We start from the raw sequence: 16,119 nt of genomic DNA, 5'->3' as shown, positions 1-16,119 counted from the left end.
TTGGTGTGGTCCTGTTTACATCCATCTTGTTTAGAATTTTGTGTGCTTCCTGGACTTGTATGTCTATTTCCTTCACCAAATTAGAGAAGTTTTCTTTCACTGCTTTTTCAAATAGATTTCCAATTTCTTGCTCTTGCTCTTCTCCTTCTGGCACCTTATGATGCAAATGTTGGAACATTTGATGTTGTCCCAAAGGTTCCTTACACTATCCTTGATTTTTTGGATCCTTTTTTCTTTTTGCTATACTAATTAGATGCCTTTTTCTTCCTTATGTTCCAAATCATTGATCTGATTCTTGACTTCATCCACTTCATTCTTGATTCCCTGTAAATTGTTCTTCATTTCAGTTAGTATATCCTTCATTTCTGCCTGGGTCTTTTTTATGCCTTTTGATGCTGAGTTCTTTGAGCAGCCTTATAACCAGCATTTTGAACTCAGCATGATAGATTGCTTATCTCCATTTTGTTTAGTTCTTTTCTGGAGTTTTGTTCTGTTCTTTCATTTGGGCCAAATTTTTTGTCTCCTCATTTTGGCATCCTCCCTGTGTTTGTTTCTGTGTATTAGGTAGAGCTACTATGACTCCCTGCCTTGGTAGCATGGCCGAATGTAGTAGGTGTACTGTAGAGTCCGGTGGCACAGCCTCCCCTATCACCCAAGCTGTGTACTTGAGGTACTCCCTCTCTTTGGGCTGAATATTCCCTCCTATTATAGATGAGTCTTGATTGCTGTCAATAAGTCAGTGGGAGGGATTTACCCAATCCAGACAGCTGGTAAGACTGACTGTGACCCCTGGCCAGCAACCAGGGAGGTGGTTGGGTGGTACTCTGACATAGTCTGTAACTGTACGCTGGGTGTGCAGGTTCTGGGCTTTGAGCAAGGTCAGCCTCCACCTGTGTTCAGTCTGGGTCCCCTTGGCATAAGCTATACAGTGATCTGCAGATGGCTGTTGCTAGTGCTGAGCATGGGGCCCACTCAATGAGAGGTGTGGGGGCTGGGCTTAGCTATTGTTTGAGCAGATTAAGGAAAGTCTGAAGCCTGCACCTAGCCCAGCCTTTCATATGGAAAAGCCACTATTAGCAGCATAGGAGGGTTGCTTGGGTGGGCCTGTAAGTTAGATGTGGTGGACTGTAGGGAACCACTTCTTGAGACATGGAAATGTAGCCCAGCATCCATGTGCAAAACCAGTGGGGGGCAAGTCAGCACACAGGACCACACCCATGAAGAAGTTCTCCTGTGGGAAATCAGGCCTGCATTATACCTAGGCTACTTTGTGACTTGCTCTTGCTAAAATTCTCTCACCCTGAATTCAGGCAGAAAGCCCTTGCTGCATATCTTCAAAGTAACTTCCTGAAGTCTATGCTAATTCTCCCAAGTAATATAAGCAGACCTGTTACTCTTATCATTCCCTTGCATTTGCAACATTTTTCAATGGACTGAATTTACAAGTTTGGGTCCTAGCAGCCCTTGGGTGCCCCCTTGTCTTAATCCTTATTTGTGCTTTATGATATATATGGAAGTTGTTTTCTTGTGATCTCATTAAAAAACAATGAATAGTAGGTTTCACAGGCTTAACAACTACAATAGATTTAAAAAACAAAAAAGAGGGAGATGTTGGGAACCATCCCGCCTGGTTTCAGAAGCTATAACCCCCCTATGGCTAAGGCTGAGTGAGCGACCTTTGGACCATAAGCCACTAAGGAGGCAAAGTTTATCTCCCTGTCAGGGGTGCCACTTCTCTCCTTTTTCTTCACCCTGCCTGGTTCCCAGTGCTTGATCGGTTAGCCAGTGACGGGTAAGATTCCTCAAGGGAGGAATGACCTAAGACAGGCACAATCACAGGGAGGCCCCAGGGAAGGACTTAGGGTGCTATAGCAAAAGGGAGTGATGGAACCTCACCCCCTCAGCTTTGACATAGCCTGAGTCCTCATTCTGTCAGCAAGAAGTCTCCTGATCTCTTGGCTGCCTTACTTCCCCTGCCTGACTTAAGCCCAAAACAATGACAAAGGGCAGTGCAGCCCTGTGCTGGAAAGGGCAGGTTCCCTGGGTGATCAGGCCTAAGAAAGAATACATAAAATCCTATGAAATCTGCTTCACTAAGAATGTCCTCTGTTAAATGATAAGGGTCTGAGCAGGAAATGAGTTTGTTTCCCAAAATTTTGTAGTCCTTTAGCTAACAGACCCTGACTCAGAATAAGCCCTAGTAGTTCATTGTATGTTATCTATTGTTTGATCCTTACTGCCTGACAATGATTAATGAGCTTTACCTGTATTCTTGTGCAAAATGAACCCAGCAAAATGAACCCTTTTACAGCCCACTGAGGAAAAGTCTCTTGGCTCTTCTCCTTTGAAAGATTGGCCACCTTTCCACCCCAAGCAGATCATGTCTTGGTAGACTTATTCTCATCCTTGGTGGCTGGGGGGGCCCTGCAGGCAGAGCCACTCCACATCTGGCACCCAAATAGGGACCCAGGGCTACGAGCCATCATTGTGGACAACACACCAACTTGGTGGGAGTACACACACATCACTCCAGGTAAGGGCTGATGACACCGAGTGCTTTTTGGTTAGGTCATAGGGTGTGTTGAACTTCAGAGTAAAGAGTTTTCTTCCTAGGTCACTCTCTCTTGGACTGCTTTGCAACTATACCTTTTTTAGTAAGCAGGAGCCTTGCTCTCTGTCCCAAGTATTCACCACAACCTCGCAGGCATGGGTGAAGCAGTTAAGAGCCACAATGGCGCTCTCCACAACACTGTGAAAAACACTCTGAAGCCCATCCCTGCAGCACAACCCCCAACTAAGTCTAGGCTTCAGAGAAAAGACAAAGACTTTCCCTTTAATCAGCTTTAAAAACAGCAACTAGTTAATGGCTGTCTACAAGCACATCAGCAAATTGTTTCTTTCAAGCTGCCTCTTGCAGTCCTTTTGATTTTGCCTTTTCTTTCCATCTGCCTGCATAAGGAAAAGCAGATAGTGGATGAGTATTTCGGTTTCAACAGGACTCCAAAGATCACTTTCCAGAAGAATTTAGTGTTAGTAACAGGTTTTGTATCAGAGTTTTTGGCATTTTAGCTCTGAAGACAAAAGGCACTTCCTCCCATCACCTTGAGAAATCGAGTCCTTGTGAGAGTGTCTGGGATCCATTCATAAAATGTGCAGGGGCCTTATGGGGTCCTCCAACACCACTTAATGTAACTTCTGGCTTGTCCAGGAAAGCGCAATATGAAGGCTGGTCACCTAGCACTTCAAGCCCCTCCCCCCCATCGCAGTCTTAAAATCTTGGGGGAGGACCTGAAACCCATAAGCAGGGTTGGGGTATGAGGAAAGTCCGGTACACTTTCCTGACTGTCTTCCACCAATAGCACATTTCTGACCCACTACATTCTTTTCACTAGCAAGAAATAGGATCTGAGGGTGCAGGCGGAGTGAAAGCAAAACTGAAACTGATTTGGTAATTGCCATGCTTGCAGTGGGAGGAATTTCAGAAAACGTTCTTTTATGTGTTAAGGAATTTCTTTAAAAGTTTCTAAGAATCTTCAACCACTGGGAACAAGTTTTATAAGGAACAAGAGCAATGTGTTTGGTTAGTTCAGAAGCTTTTGGGGCTGCTGGTGAATGGCTCCTTGATAAGGGATCTTTAGACTTAGTTATTTAAGAAAAAGTTGGGCAGAAGTTGAAATAACACCAGGTGATGTGGGATAAGATTCTAAGGTTAATGTCTCACTCCCTCTTTTAGAGGATTTAATTTGAAAATAGTAGTTTGCTTGAATTTTCTTTTTTTGTTTTGAAAGAAACAGCTCAGTTTCAAAATATTTTGCTAAACCTCTGATAAATAGAATAAGATCTCTAATGTTGTTACATCATAAGGATTCTACTCAGAAATAATTTAAACTGATTGTTTAAAGAAGGAAAAAGATCTCACGTCCCTCAGACAGTAAACTTGTAGGAAGAAAAATAATGAGAAAATATATCTTTTAACTACTCTGAATCCTTCTTCTGGAGGCCCAGAGATTGCTTTAGTCCTAAGAATAAGGCATGTGGGGCTTAGCATCCTCCATCCCTCTTTTTCAGCCTCCCTAAATTTGTCAAGGGCACTGGATAATGAGGTAGCTCACTTTTGAGCACATTCAAGGAATGCAGTAATCAATAAGAATTAACAACAAAAAAAGTAAATGTATTTGCCAGTGGAGAAAAAACTGTTTCTAAAAGTTATCAATGTGTTCATAAGGTTGTCAATCTTAAAGCATGCTGCTATAAGTGGAATGAGGGGTGTGACATATTGAAGAAATATTAAGAAACCTCCTACCTTATGCCGAGGCCATGGCCCTTTATTGTAAAAATGAAATATAGGTGTACTGTCTCCTGGGGAGAACTAGCCCTTCTCAATGGAAGACTAAGTACTATTTTTAACACAGTACCTGTAAAAACTGATCATTTCCTTGGGGAAGAACAGAAATAATAGAACTAAGTGATGAAGAGATAGCCAACCTATCAAATGCACAGTGCAAAGCACTGTTAATCAGGATGCTCACAGACTTGGTTGAATTTGGTCACAAATTAGATGGACAAATAAAGATTATGCTAAGTGAAGTAAAGGAAAATGTGCAGAGAACCAATAGTGATGGGAAGGAAACTGTGACTCAAATCAATGGAGTGGACCAGAAGGAAGAAAGAGACAACCAAACAGAAAAGGAGGAATAAACAAGAATTCCAAAAAATGAGGAGAGGCTTAGGAAACTCCAGGACATTTTTAAACATTCCAACATCCAAATTATGGGGGTTCCAAATTATAGGGGTTCCAACATCAAAATTATAGACAGAGGAGAAGAAAAAGAGCAACAAGTGGAAAAGTTACTTGAACAAATAATAAAGGAGAACTTCCCCAATCTGGCAAAGGAAATAGACTTCTAGGAAGTCCAGGAAGCTCAGACAGTCCCAAAGAACTTGCAGCCAATGAAGAACACACTAAGGCACATCATAAGAACATTAGCCAAGATAAAAATGGAGGAGAGAATCCTAGAAGCAACAAGAGATAAGGAGGCAGTTACCTACAAAGGAGTTCCCATCAGACTGTCAGTTGATTTCTCAAAAGAGACCTTGTAGGCAAGAAGGGGCTGGAAAGAAGTGTTCCAAGTCATGAAAGACAAAGACCTACATCCAAGATTGCTCTATCCAGCAAAGCTTTCATTTAGAATGGAAGGGCAGATAAAGTGCTTCCCAGATAAGGTCAAGTTGAAGGAATCCATCATCACCAAGCCCTTATTATATGAAATGTGAAAGGGACTTATCTAAGAAAAAAGAAGATAAAAAACATGTATACTGAAATGACAGCAAACTCACAATTACTAACAATCACCTAAATAAAAACAAACTAAGGAAACAGCTAGAACAGGAACAGAACCACAGATGGAGATCACATGGAGGGTTAGCAACAGGGGAGTGGGAGGAGGGGAAGGGGGAAAGGTACAGAGAATAAGTAGTATAGATGGCAAGCAGAAAATAGACAGGGAGGGCAAGAATAGTATGGGGAATGTAAAAGCTAAAGAACTAAACACACATGGACATGAACTAAAGGAGGGGAATGTGGGAGGGAGAGGGTGTACAAGGTGGAGGGGAGTGAAGGGGGAAAATTGGAGAACTGTAATAGCATAATCAATAAACTATATTTAAAAAAGAAGTGTTTAAAGGCAAGTGCCTATATCCAAGATTACTCTATCCAGCAAAGCTATCATTTAGAATGGAAGGCAGATAAAGTGCTTCCCAGGTAAGGTCAAGTTAAAGGAATTCATCATCACCAAGCCCTTATTATATGAAATGTTAAAGGGACTTATCTAAGAAAAAGAAGATGATCAAAACTATACACAGTGAAATGACAACAAATTCACAGCTATCAACAACTGAACCTAAAAAACAAAAACAAACACAAACTAAGCAAACAACTAGAATAGGAAAAGAATCAAAGAAATGGAGATCACATGGAAGGTTATCAGCAGGGAGGGGAAAGGAGAAAATGGGAGAAAAGGTACAGAGAATAAGAAGCATAAATGGTAGGTACAAAATAGACAGGGAGGGGTTAAGAATAGTATGGGAAATGGAGAACCAAAAAAACTTATATGTATGACCCATGGATATTAACTAAGGTCAGGAAATGATGGTGGGAGGGGAGCACAGGGCAGAGGAGAGTAAAAGGGAGAAAAAAATGGGACAACTATAATAGCATAATCAATAAAATATATATTTTTAAAATTAAGTTTACCATGCCCTGGAAACAAGGAAATTAAATCAGACCACTGTTTTCTTAGAAACAACACGGGGAACCATAAGGAGAGTCTGGACCCTAAAGGAAAAGGGAAAGGCCCACTAGGCACCAATCAGTGTCCCTATTGCAAAGAGGAAGACCATTGAATAAAGACTTTCTGGAACTCAAAAAGAAAAATAAAAGGATAGAAACCCTCACTGAGAAATGTTAGAAAGAAATGATGAATCTGATGATGAATGAGGAGACCCACAGGCTCTTGTAGACAACTCCTGACCTACTACTATTTTCCCGCAAAGCCCTGGTTACAACTGACAGCGGAGAATAAGCTAAGCCAGTTAATTTCCTTGTAGATATGGGAGCTACATACTCAGCGCTAAATACAAAACTAACCAAGAAAAGTTCAGCTGCAGAGTTGGTTACTGTAGTGATAGCACAATTATAAAAACAAGCATTTCTTTAATCTCTAGATTAAAGAATGCCAACTTGGTGATCAAAACTTACACATTGTTTTCTCTACATGCCAGACTGCCTCACTGCATTCTTGGGCTGAGATTTACTTTGTAAATTACATCCACAAATAACTTTGCCCCTAAGGAGCAGCAATTATGTTTAGGAGTCCTGCCAAAACATGCTCTCCAGCTCTCAGAGCTCCTGATGCCTGGAAATCCAGCTCTCAGAGCTCCTGATGCCTGGAAATACCCAGAGCTGAACTATTCCCACCCAAGATCTATGAATAGATTGATGAAACTGTTTGGGCTGAAGGAACCCCAGGTAGGGCAGTTAACATCCAACCCATGACAATAAACCTAAAAGAAGAATTGTGGATCCCCTTAAAAAAGAAACTATGGAGGGAATTCAACCAATATTGCAGAAATTCTTAAAATCAGGATTCATTTGACCATGCCAGTCTCCTTTATAACACCCTCATTTTGTCAGTCAAAAAGGCTTATTTGGATGAATATCCATTTGTACTGGAAAAATGGGCCATAAATGATATTGGCCAGGGCATTTGTCCTACAGTGCCCAACCCTTATACTTTGTTGACCATGTTGCATGGGTGTAGCAAATGGTTTGCAGTCCTAGACTTGAAGAATACTATTTTCTACATCTCAATAGATGAACAGATTCAACTATTATTTGCCTTTGAATGGCAGGGCCCAAAAACTAAAGCCATGCTCCAATACTGTTTGACTGCATTGCTGCAAGGATTTAAGCATTCCCCAACCATATTTGGGGAAATATTAGCCAAAAAAATTAAGGAATATTGCATTGAAATTGGGAATTCTTCTACAATATATAGACAATTTGCAAATTGCTAGCAATACTTAGGAAGACTGTTTGCTCAACACCATCGTGGTCCTGAATTTTTAGCAAAAAGAAGATAATAGAGTTATTGCCTCACATGGCCCAGTATGCAAACAAAATTTGGCATACCTAGAATTCCAATTGAAACAAGGCACTAGGAGCGTGATAAACAAGCCATCACGAATATAAAAATCCCAGAGATCCAGAGGCAGCTTCATGGATTCTTAGGGATTACAGGATTTTGCTAAATTTGGATTTTACACTTTGGCCTTATAGTGAAGTCATTGTAGATTCTACACCCCTTGAATGGATGAGAGACTTGTCAGGCAGCATTTGACACCTTGAAGGAAACACTAGTTTTAGCCCTTGTTCTAGGAGCCAAATTACATAAACGTTTCAATTATACATTCATGAAAGGCAAGGAATTTGACTTGGAGTACTAACCCAGTCCGTGGGAAGTATACCTCAACACAGAGCCTATCTCTCAAAGCAAACATGCAAAAGAGATTTTAAAATTGCAAGATGCAGTGAATCTACCAAACCAGATTGCCATGATTCAATGCCCAGGACAACAGAAGGACAATGACTTTACACAGATGCCTAAAAACAGGAAACTTAAATTTTCATTAGTTCTTATAGACACCTTTTCTGGATGGTAGAGGCATACCCTACCAGAATTGAGAAGGCAACTGAGGTATCAAAACTACTCTAAGAAATAACCCCTAGGTTTGGACATTTTTATAGCATTCCAAGCAACAGTGGACTGTCATTCACTTCAGAAATCTCCCAGAAGATAGGAAAGGCACTACAGATTCAATGGAAACTACATGCATCTTGGAGACCTCAATATACAAGAAAGACTGAGAAAATGAACCACACAACAAAGAAGACCCAGATCAGGCTACAACCCTGGAGTGCACTTAAATTAAGTCCTTTTGAGCTCTCGCTGGTGTGGCTCAGTGGATTGGGTGCCAGCCTGCGAACTGAAGGGTCGCTGGTTCAATTCCCATTCAGGGCACATACCTGGGTTGCAGGCCAGGTCCCCAGTGGGAGGCACGTGAGAGGCCACCACACATTGGTGTTTCTCTCCCTCTTTCTCCCTCCCTTGCCCTCTCTCTAAAAGTATATAAAGAAAATCTTTTTTTTTTTATTAAACCCTTTTGAAATAGTTTATGGGATACCCTTCCAAGTTTTTGATTCAGGGACACTCCCTTTAGATTTAGAACATGAATCAAAAATCAGATGATATATGCAATATTTAGGGCAAACACTAAACTTTACATACATTTGCTTATTGCTGGCCTACCTACCCATCTACCAAACCCTTTCACCTATTCTGGCTGGGAGACTCAGTCTTACTAAAGACCTGGAAGAAGACTCAAGGTCTTGAACAACAGTTAGCTGAGCAGTGTACTCATCCCCATGACATCCTTCTGACAACACACTCTTTACTAAAGCTCACGAATCAAGCCTTAGATTCACGACACACAGATAAAGCAGGCACCATCCAAGGAGATTTTGGATCTTGCTGCTACTGTTGATACTCCAAGGGAAAGGTGGAACTGCACTTCTGAAAGAGATTTAAAATTTCTCTTTTGGAAAGGGACAGTGCCTCCCAAAGCTACATGACAATGTTAACATTTATTTTTTGACAATTGCTATACTTTATGCCCATGCTTGAATTGATACTACCTTTGTTCACGTTTCTCAGACAGTGGCTTCCTCAGCAAATTTATTCTACTATTGGATGTGCCACTCAATACCTCATTCAGGATTCGATCATGGATATCTTTTAGTCTCTCTAGTTTCTGGTTTTACTACAATTCCCCCTGCACTACTACGCATAGCCCTCCCTAAATACATGATTGCTTGTTTACACAATAGGTCTCTCTTTGGAAGCCTGTCTGCAACCCTGCCTCTTGAAATATGAAGCCCTCTACCAGTTTACTTCCTCAGCAGTACCATCCTCTATACCAGGGGTGTCAAACTCATTTTCACCATTGCCACATCAGCCTTGCGATTGCCTTCAAGTGGCCAAATGTAATTTCAACTCCTTAATAGTTAAGGAGTAGTTACATTTATATAGTCCTAAAATTATTTCAGCCCTTTGAAGGCAACTGCAAGACTGATGTGGCCCCTGGTAAAAATGAGTTTGACATCTCTGCTCTAGACACTGCCTATACCATCTTCTAACGACAGCAATCCTTTCTTGCATAAAATCCACCCCCCCACTTTTCCTTTACTAAATAACAAGAATCTCTGGACCTGGGGATAGGTAAGACTGTATCTTTTGGCAGCAGTAAGAAACTACAGAAAATGAGACCTCCATTCATTCACCCTTGTAAGATTATAAAAGATTCAGAGCTTTGAAGGGGAGAACTGTTACTGTAGACAGTTAATCAGAGTGTATGCAGCCAGTGGCAGGCTGAGTACAGACCAGCTGGCCACTTCACAGGTGCCGGCCATGCAGGGGCTACACAAAGGATGCACACCATGTCCTGAATTGGGAGACAGGCTGAGGGCTGTGGCACCTCCAGGCTTCCTAAAAGTTGTTTTTGCAGCATTCCTTCCCACTGAATCTGATATTGTAGAGACAGTGAGCCTCCCCCATTGGTGAAGATGGCCCAGGGGGATGTTCTTACACTCAGTGCACCAAAAACTAGAAAGATTTATGGACAAGACTAGAGCCTATCAAAAGCTAGCAAGATAATAAGATAGAAAACAAGCCTCCCCCTCCATAACACTATAAGATCCATGGGTTTGAACAGGAAAAAAGGAAGTTGTTTGAAATGAGAATCAACCTCTTTTCTTTCTTTCTTTTTCTTCTTCCTTCCCTCTCTCCCTCCCTTCCTCCCTTCCTTCAAAACATCACTTGTCTCATGAGTTTGGCTTTTGTTGCAGCAGACAGCCTGCATTTTGGTTAAAATAAGGTTGTTCTAGTATATTTTTTTATGGAGGAGAAACCACCATAAAAAATGTCTATTCAGGTCTTTTGCACATTTTTAATTGGATTGTTTGTGGGGTTTTGGTGTTAAGTACCAAAAGTTCTTTATACATTTTGGATATTAACTCATTATTAGATTTATTATTGGTGAATATTGTCTTCCATATGCTATGTCTTTTTGTTTTGCTGATGGTTTTCTTTCCTATGCAAAAACTTTTTAGTTTGATGTTGTCTCATTTTTTTAATATTTTGTTTTCTTTCCTTTGCCAGGAGAAAGGGATCAGAAAAAATATTACTTAAGAGTAATGTCAAAATGTTTACTATTTATGTTTTCTTCTGGAGTTTTATGGTTTTAACTCTTACAATTATTTTTGAAAAATATATTTTATTGATTATGATATTACAGTTGTCTGATTTTTCCCCACTTTATTCCCCTCTGCCCTACACTTGCCCTTCTACCCACATTCCCCCCCACCTTAGTTCATGTCCATGGGTCATACATATAAGTTCTCTGACTTCTCCATTTCCCATACTCTTCTTAACTTCCCCCTTTCAATTATGTACCAACCACTTATGCTTCTTATTCCCCGTACCTTTCCCCAAATCTCCTCCCTTCACCCTCCCCTCTGATAATCCTCCATGTGATCTCCATTTCCATGATTCTCTTCCTATCCTAGTTGTTTGCTTAGTTTGTTTTTGTTTTTAGGTTCAGCTGTTGATAGTTGTGTTTGTTATCATTTTCCTGTGCATATTTTTGATCATCTTCTTTTTATTACATAAGTCCCTTAAACATTTCATATAATAAGTGTTTGGTGATGATGGACTCCTTTAACTTGACCTTATCTGCGAAGAACTTTATCTGCCCTTCCATTCTAAATGATAGCTTTGCTATGTAGAGTAATCTTGGATGTAGGCCCTTGCCTTTTATGACTTGGAATACTTCTTTCCAGCCCCTTCTTGCCTGTAAGGTCTCTTTTGAGAAATCAGCTGAAAGTCTGATGGGAAAGTCTGATAAGGTGACTGTCCCCTTATCTCTTGCTGCTTCTAGAATTCTCTCCTTCAGTTTAATCTTGAGTAATGTAATTATGATGTGCCTTGGTGTGTTCCTCCTTGGGTGCAAGTTCTTTGGGACTCTCTGAGCTTCCTGGACTTCCTGGAAGTCTATTTCCTTTGCCAGATTGGGGAAGTTCTTCATTATTTTTTCAGATAAGCTCTCAATTTCTTGCTCTTCCTCCTCTCCTTATGGCAACCCTATGATTTGGATGTTGAAACAATTAAAGATGTCCTGAAGGTTCCTAAGCCTCTTATTTTTTTTTAAATCTTGTTTCTTCATTGTGTTCAGATTGAATGTTTATTTCTTCCTTTTGGTCCAAATCATTTATTCAAGTCCCAGTTTCCTTCCTATAACCCTTGGTTCCCTGTACATTTTCATTTCACTTTGCATAGCCTTCACCTTTTCCTCCATTTTGTGACCATACTCGACCATTTCTGTGAGCATCCTGATTACCAGTGTTGTGAACTCTGCATCTGATAAGTTAGCTTTCTGTTCATCCCTTAGTTGTATTTTTGAAGCTTTCAACTGTTTTTCATTAGGGCCATATTTATTTGCCTCATGCACAGCCGTGATGTTGTAAGGGGTAGAGCCTTAGGTATTTGCCAGGGTGGGGCAATCCACTTTGCTGTGTTGTGGTGCTGCTATATGTGGGGGAGCATTAAGAGAAGGAACAATGCCACTTAGTTGGCTCTTGGAAGGCTTTCAGTCACTTCTCCCACTACCCACAAGCAAATTGGTGCCTTCTGGTGCTGAATCCCAGGTGGATGTGTCTGTGTAAATTCTAGGACCTGTGGATCTCTCCAACAAACTCTCTTTGAGGGAGTTTCTCCTGCCACTGCAACCCCCACAGATTTTTACTGCCAGGGTGTAGAGGATTTATTTCTTGGTGCTGGAACCCAGGGTTGCATGGTCTTTCTCATTCACCAGTTGTTTCTCCCAGTTATCCTCATGCAAATGTGGGCTTGCCTGGTCCACCAACCACCACCTTGCCTGTTTGGTCTGCCAGTTACTGCCTTGCCACAACTCCACTCTTCCCCAGCGACCCATCTCCGCCCCCTCCTACCAGTCTGAATGCATGCTTTTTTATAACTCCTTGGTTGTTGGACTTCCATACTGTTCAATTTTTGGCATTTCTGGTTATTTTTTGTTTTTAAATTTCTTCTCCTTCTTTTGGTAGTGTAAGCAGGCAAAGTCTATCTATCTATGCCTCCATCTTGGCCAGAAGTCTCAGGTCTTACAATTAAATCTTTCTTCCATTTTTAGTCTATTCTTGTATATGGTCTAAGAAAGAAATCCAGTATAATTCTTTTGCATATTTTCTCCACTATTCCAAACACTACTCATTGAAAGACTGTCTTCACTCCATTGTATATTCTTGCCATTTTGTAATAGATTAATTGACCATACAACCATGGGTTTATTTCTGGGCTATGTGTCTGTTTTTATACCAGTACCATGCCATTTTGATATCAGGTAATAGTTTGGTATCAGGTAGTGTAATACCACAAACTTTTAAATCTTTCTCAAAACTGCTGTGGCCATTGGGAGTCTTTTGTAGTTCCATATAAATTTTAGAATTATTTGTTTTGGTTGTGAAAAATGTCATGGTATTTTGATAGGGGTTTAATGAATCTGTAGTATTAGGGACATTTATAGATGTTACTTCTTTCAATACATGAGCATAGTGTATACTTCCTTTTCTTTGTATCTTCTTTAATTTATTTCTTAATGTCTTACAATTTTCCAAGTACAGGTTGTTTAAGAGTTTAGTTCAATGTATTGCTAGTTATTTTATTTCATTTTTTGTATGCACTTGAAAATGTTATTTTTTTTAGTTTTTCTTTCTGATAGTTTGTTATTAGTGTATAAAAATGCAACCAAGTTCTGAATAGTAACTTTTTATCCTGCTACTTTAGTGAATTCACTTATCAGTTCTGATAGGTTTCTGGTGGAATCTTTAGGGTCCCCTTTATACAGTATCATGTCATCTGCAAATAAAGATAGTTTCACTTCTTCCTTTCCAATTTGGATGTCTTTTATTTTGATTTCTTGTTTAATTGCTGTATGTAGGACTTCCAATACAATGTTGATAAAAGTAGTGAAAGTGAACATCCTTGTCTTGTTCCTGATCTTAGTGGAAGACTTTTAGTTTTTGGTTAGTGAGTATGATGTTGAATGTAGGTTTTCTGTATATGGTCTCAATATGTTGAGGTATGCTTCTCCTATTCCCACTTTGTTGAGAGTTTTTTTTTTAAATCATAAATGGTACTGTACTTTATCAAATACTTTTTCCACATCTATTGATATGATCATGTGATTTTTGTCTTTGCCTTTGTTTATGTGATGTATTATATTTATTCATTTGTGAATATGGTACCATCCTTGCATCCCTGGAATGAATCCCATTTGATCATGGTGTATGATCTTTTTAATGTATTGCTGGACTTGGTTTTCCAATATTTTGTTGAGATTTTAGCATCTATACTCATCAGCAATATTGTCCTGTAGTTTTCTTTATTAATTGCATCTTTACCTGGTTTTGGAATTAGGATAATACTGGCCTCATAAAAAGAGTTTGGGAGTCTTCCTTCTTCTTGAATTTTTTGGAATAGTTTAAGAAAGATAGGAGTTAGCACTTCCCTAAACATTTGCTAAAATTCTCTTGTGCAGCCATCCAGTCCAGGGTTTTTGTGTGCTGAGGGTTTTTTGATGACTAATTCAGTTTCACTAGCTGTTATTTGTCTAGTCAGGCTTTGTGCTTCTTCTTGATTTAGTTTTGGAAGACTATTTCTAGTAATTTGCCCATTTCATCCAGGTTGTCAAATCTCTTGGCATATAGTTGTTGATAGTAATTGCTTACAATCCTTTGTATTTCTGGGATATCAGCTGTAATCTCTCCTCTTTCACTTTTGATTTTATATATTTGGGTCTTCTCTCTTTTTTTCTTGATGAGCCTGCTTAAAGGCTTGTTGATTTTGTTTATCTCTTCAAAGAAACAGCTCCTGTATTTATTGATCCTTTGAATTGTTCTTTTGGTCTGTCATTTACCATATATTGCCCTTCATAATGCATATCATTTTTAGGTAGGCCTCTACTGCTATGGACTTCCCTCTCAGAACTACCTTTGTTGCATCCCATAAGTTTAGGGCTCTTCTATGTCTATTTTCATTTGTTTCTAGAAAGTTTTTTTATTTCTTCCTTGATCTAATTATTAACCCATTCATTGTTTAATAGCATGCTATTTAATCTCCATGAATTTGAATGTTTTTTAGTTTTCTCCTTGAGGTTGGTTCTAGTTGCAAGCCATTGTGATCTGAGAAAATGTTTCACATGATTTCAATTTTCTTGTATTTGTTGAGTCTTCTTTTGTGTCCTACCATGTGGTCTATCTTTGAAAATGTGCCATGTGTTTGAAAAGAATGTATATTTTGCTTATTTGGGGCAAAAGGTCCTGTATATAATTAAGTCCATATGATCTAGAATGTCATTCAGTGCCACAATATCCTTGTTGATATTTTGTTTAAGATCTATCCATTGTTGAAAGTGGGGAGTTAAAATCCCCTACTATAATAGTGTTGCTGTCTACATGTTTCTTGAAGTCGTCCAAGATTTTCCTTATATATTTGGGTACTTCTATGTTGGGTACATATATGTTTACAATGGTTATATCTTCTTGATGGGTGCTTCCCCTAATTATTATGAAGTGTACCTCTGGGTCTCATTTTGTAGCCTTTGTTTTGAAATCTATTTTATCTGATATAAGTATTGCTACCCTACCTTTTTATTCATGTCCATTTGCTTGGAATATTTTATCCAGCCTTTCCCTTTCAGTCTGTGTAGATCTTTTTTCCTGAGGTGAGTTTCTTGCAGACAGCATATATGAGGGTCATGTTTTCTCATTCATTTAGCTCCCCTGTATCATTTGAAGGGAGCATTTAATCCCTTCTCATTTAAAGTTATTGTTAATAGATACTTATTCCTAGCCATTTTTCCATACCTGTGTTTTTATCTCTGTGTTGCTCTCTCTTTGTCTCTTTCTCTAGCTCTCTTCCTGTCTGTCTGTCTCTCTCTCTCTCTCTCTCTTTATTATTCTTTATATAGCAATCCCTTTAGCATCTCTTGCCATAGTGGCTTGCTGGAGACATCCTCTTTTAGCTTTCTTTCTTCTGGGAAGCTCTTTATTTCACCATCTAATTTAAATAGGGGCCTTGCTGGATAGAGTAGTCTTGGTTGTAGGTCATTGTTTTTCATTATCTGGAATATTTCATGCCTATTCCTTCTGGCTTATAGTGTTTCTGTTGAAAAATACACTGATAGCCTTATTGGAGCTACCTTGTGTGTTACTTGCTGTTTCTCCCTTGCTACCCTTAAAGCTCTCTCTTTGTCTTTAACATTGGGTAATTTAATTATGATATGTCTTGAAGTAGGCCTCTTTGGGTTCATCTTTATTGGGACCCTCTTTGCTTCCTAAATTTGTGTGACTTTTCCCCTCACTAATTAGGGAAGATTACTGCCATTATTTTTAAAACAGATTTTCTATCCCTTGCTTCTTTTTGTATA

The sequence above is a fragment of the Artibeus jamaicensis genome, unplaced genomic scaffold (genome assembly GCF_021234435.1).
Source record: "Artibeus jamaicensis isolate MK-2021 breed Jamaican fruit bat unplaced genomic scaffold, CSHL_Jam_final contig_3192, whole genome shotgun sequence".
In the NCBI taxonomy this organism is placed as follows: Eukaryota; Metazoa; Chordata; class Mammalia; order Chiroptera; family Phyllostomidae; genus Artibeus; species Artibeus jamaicensis.
This window is presented reverse-complemented; position numbering follows the sequence as displayed.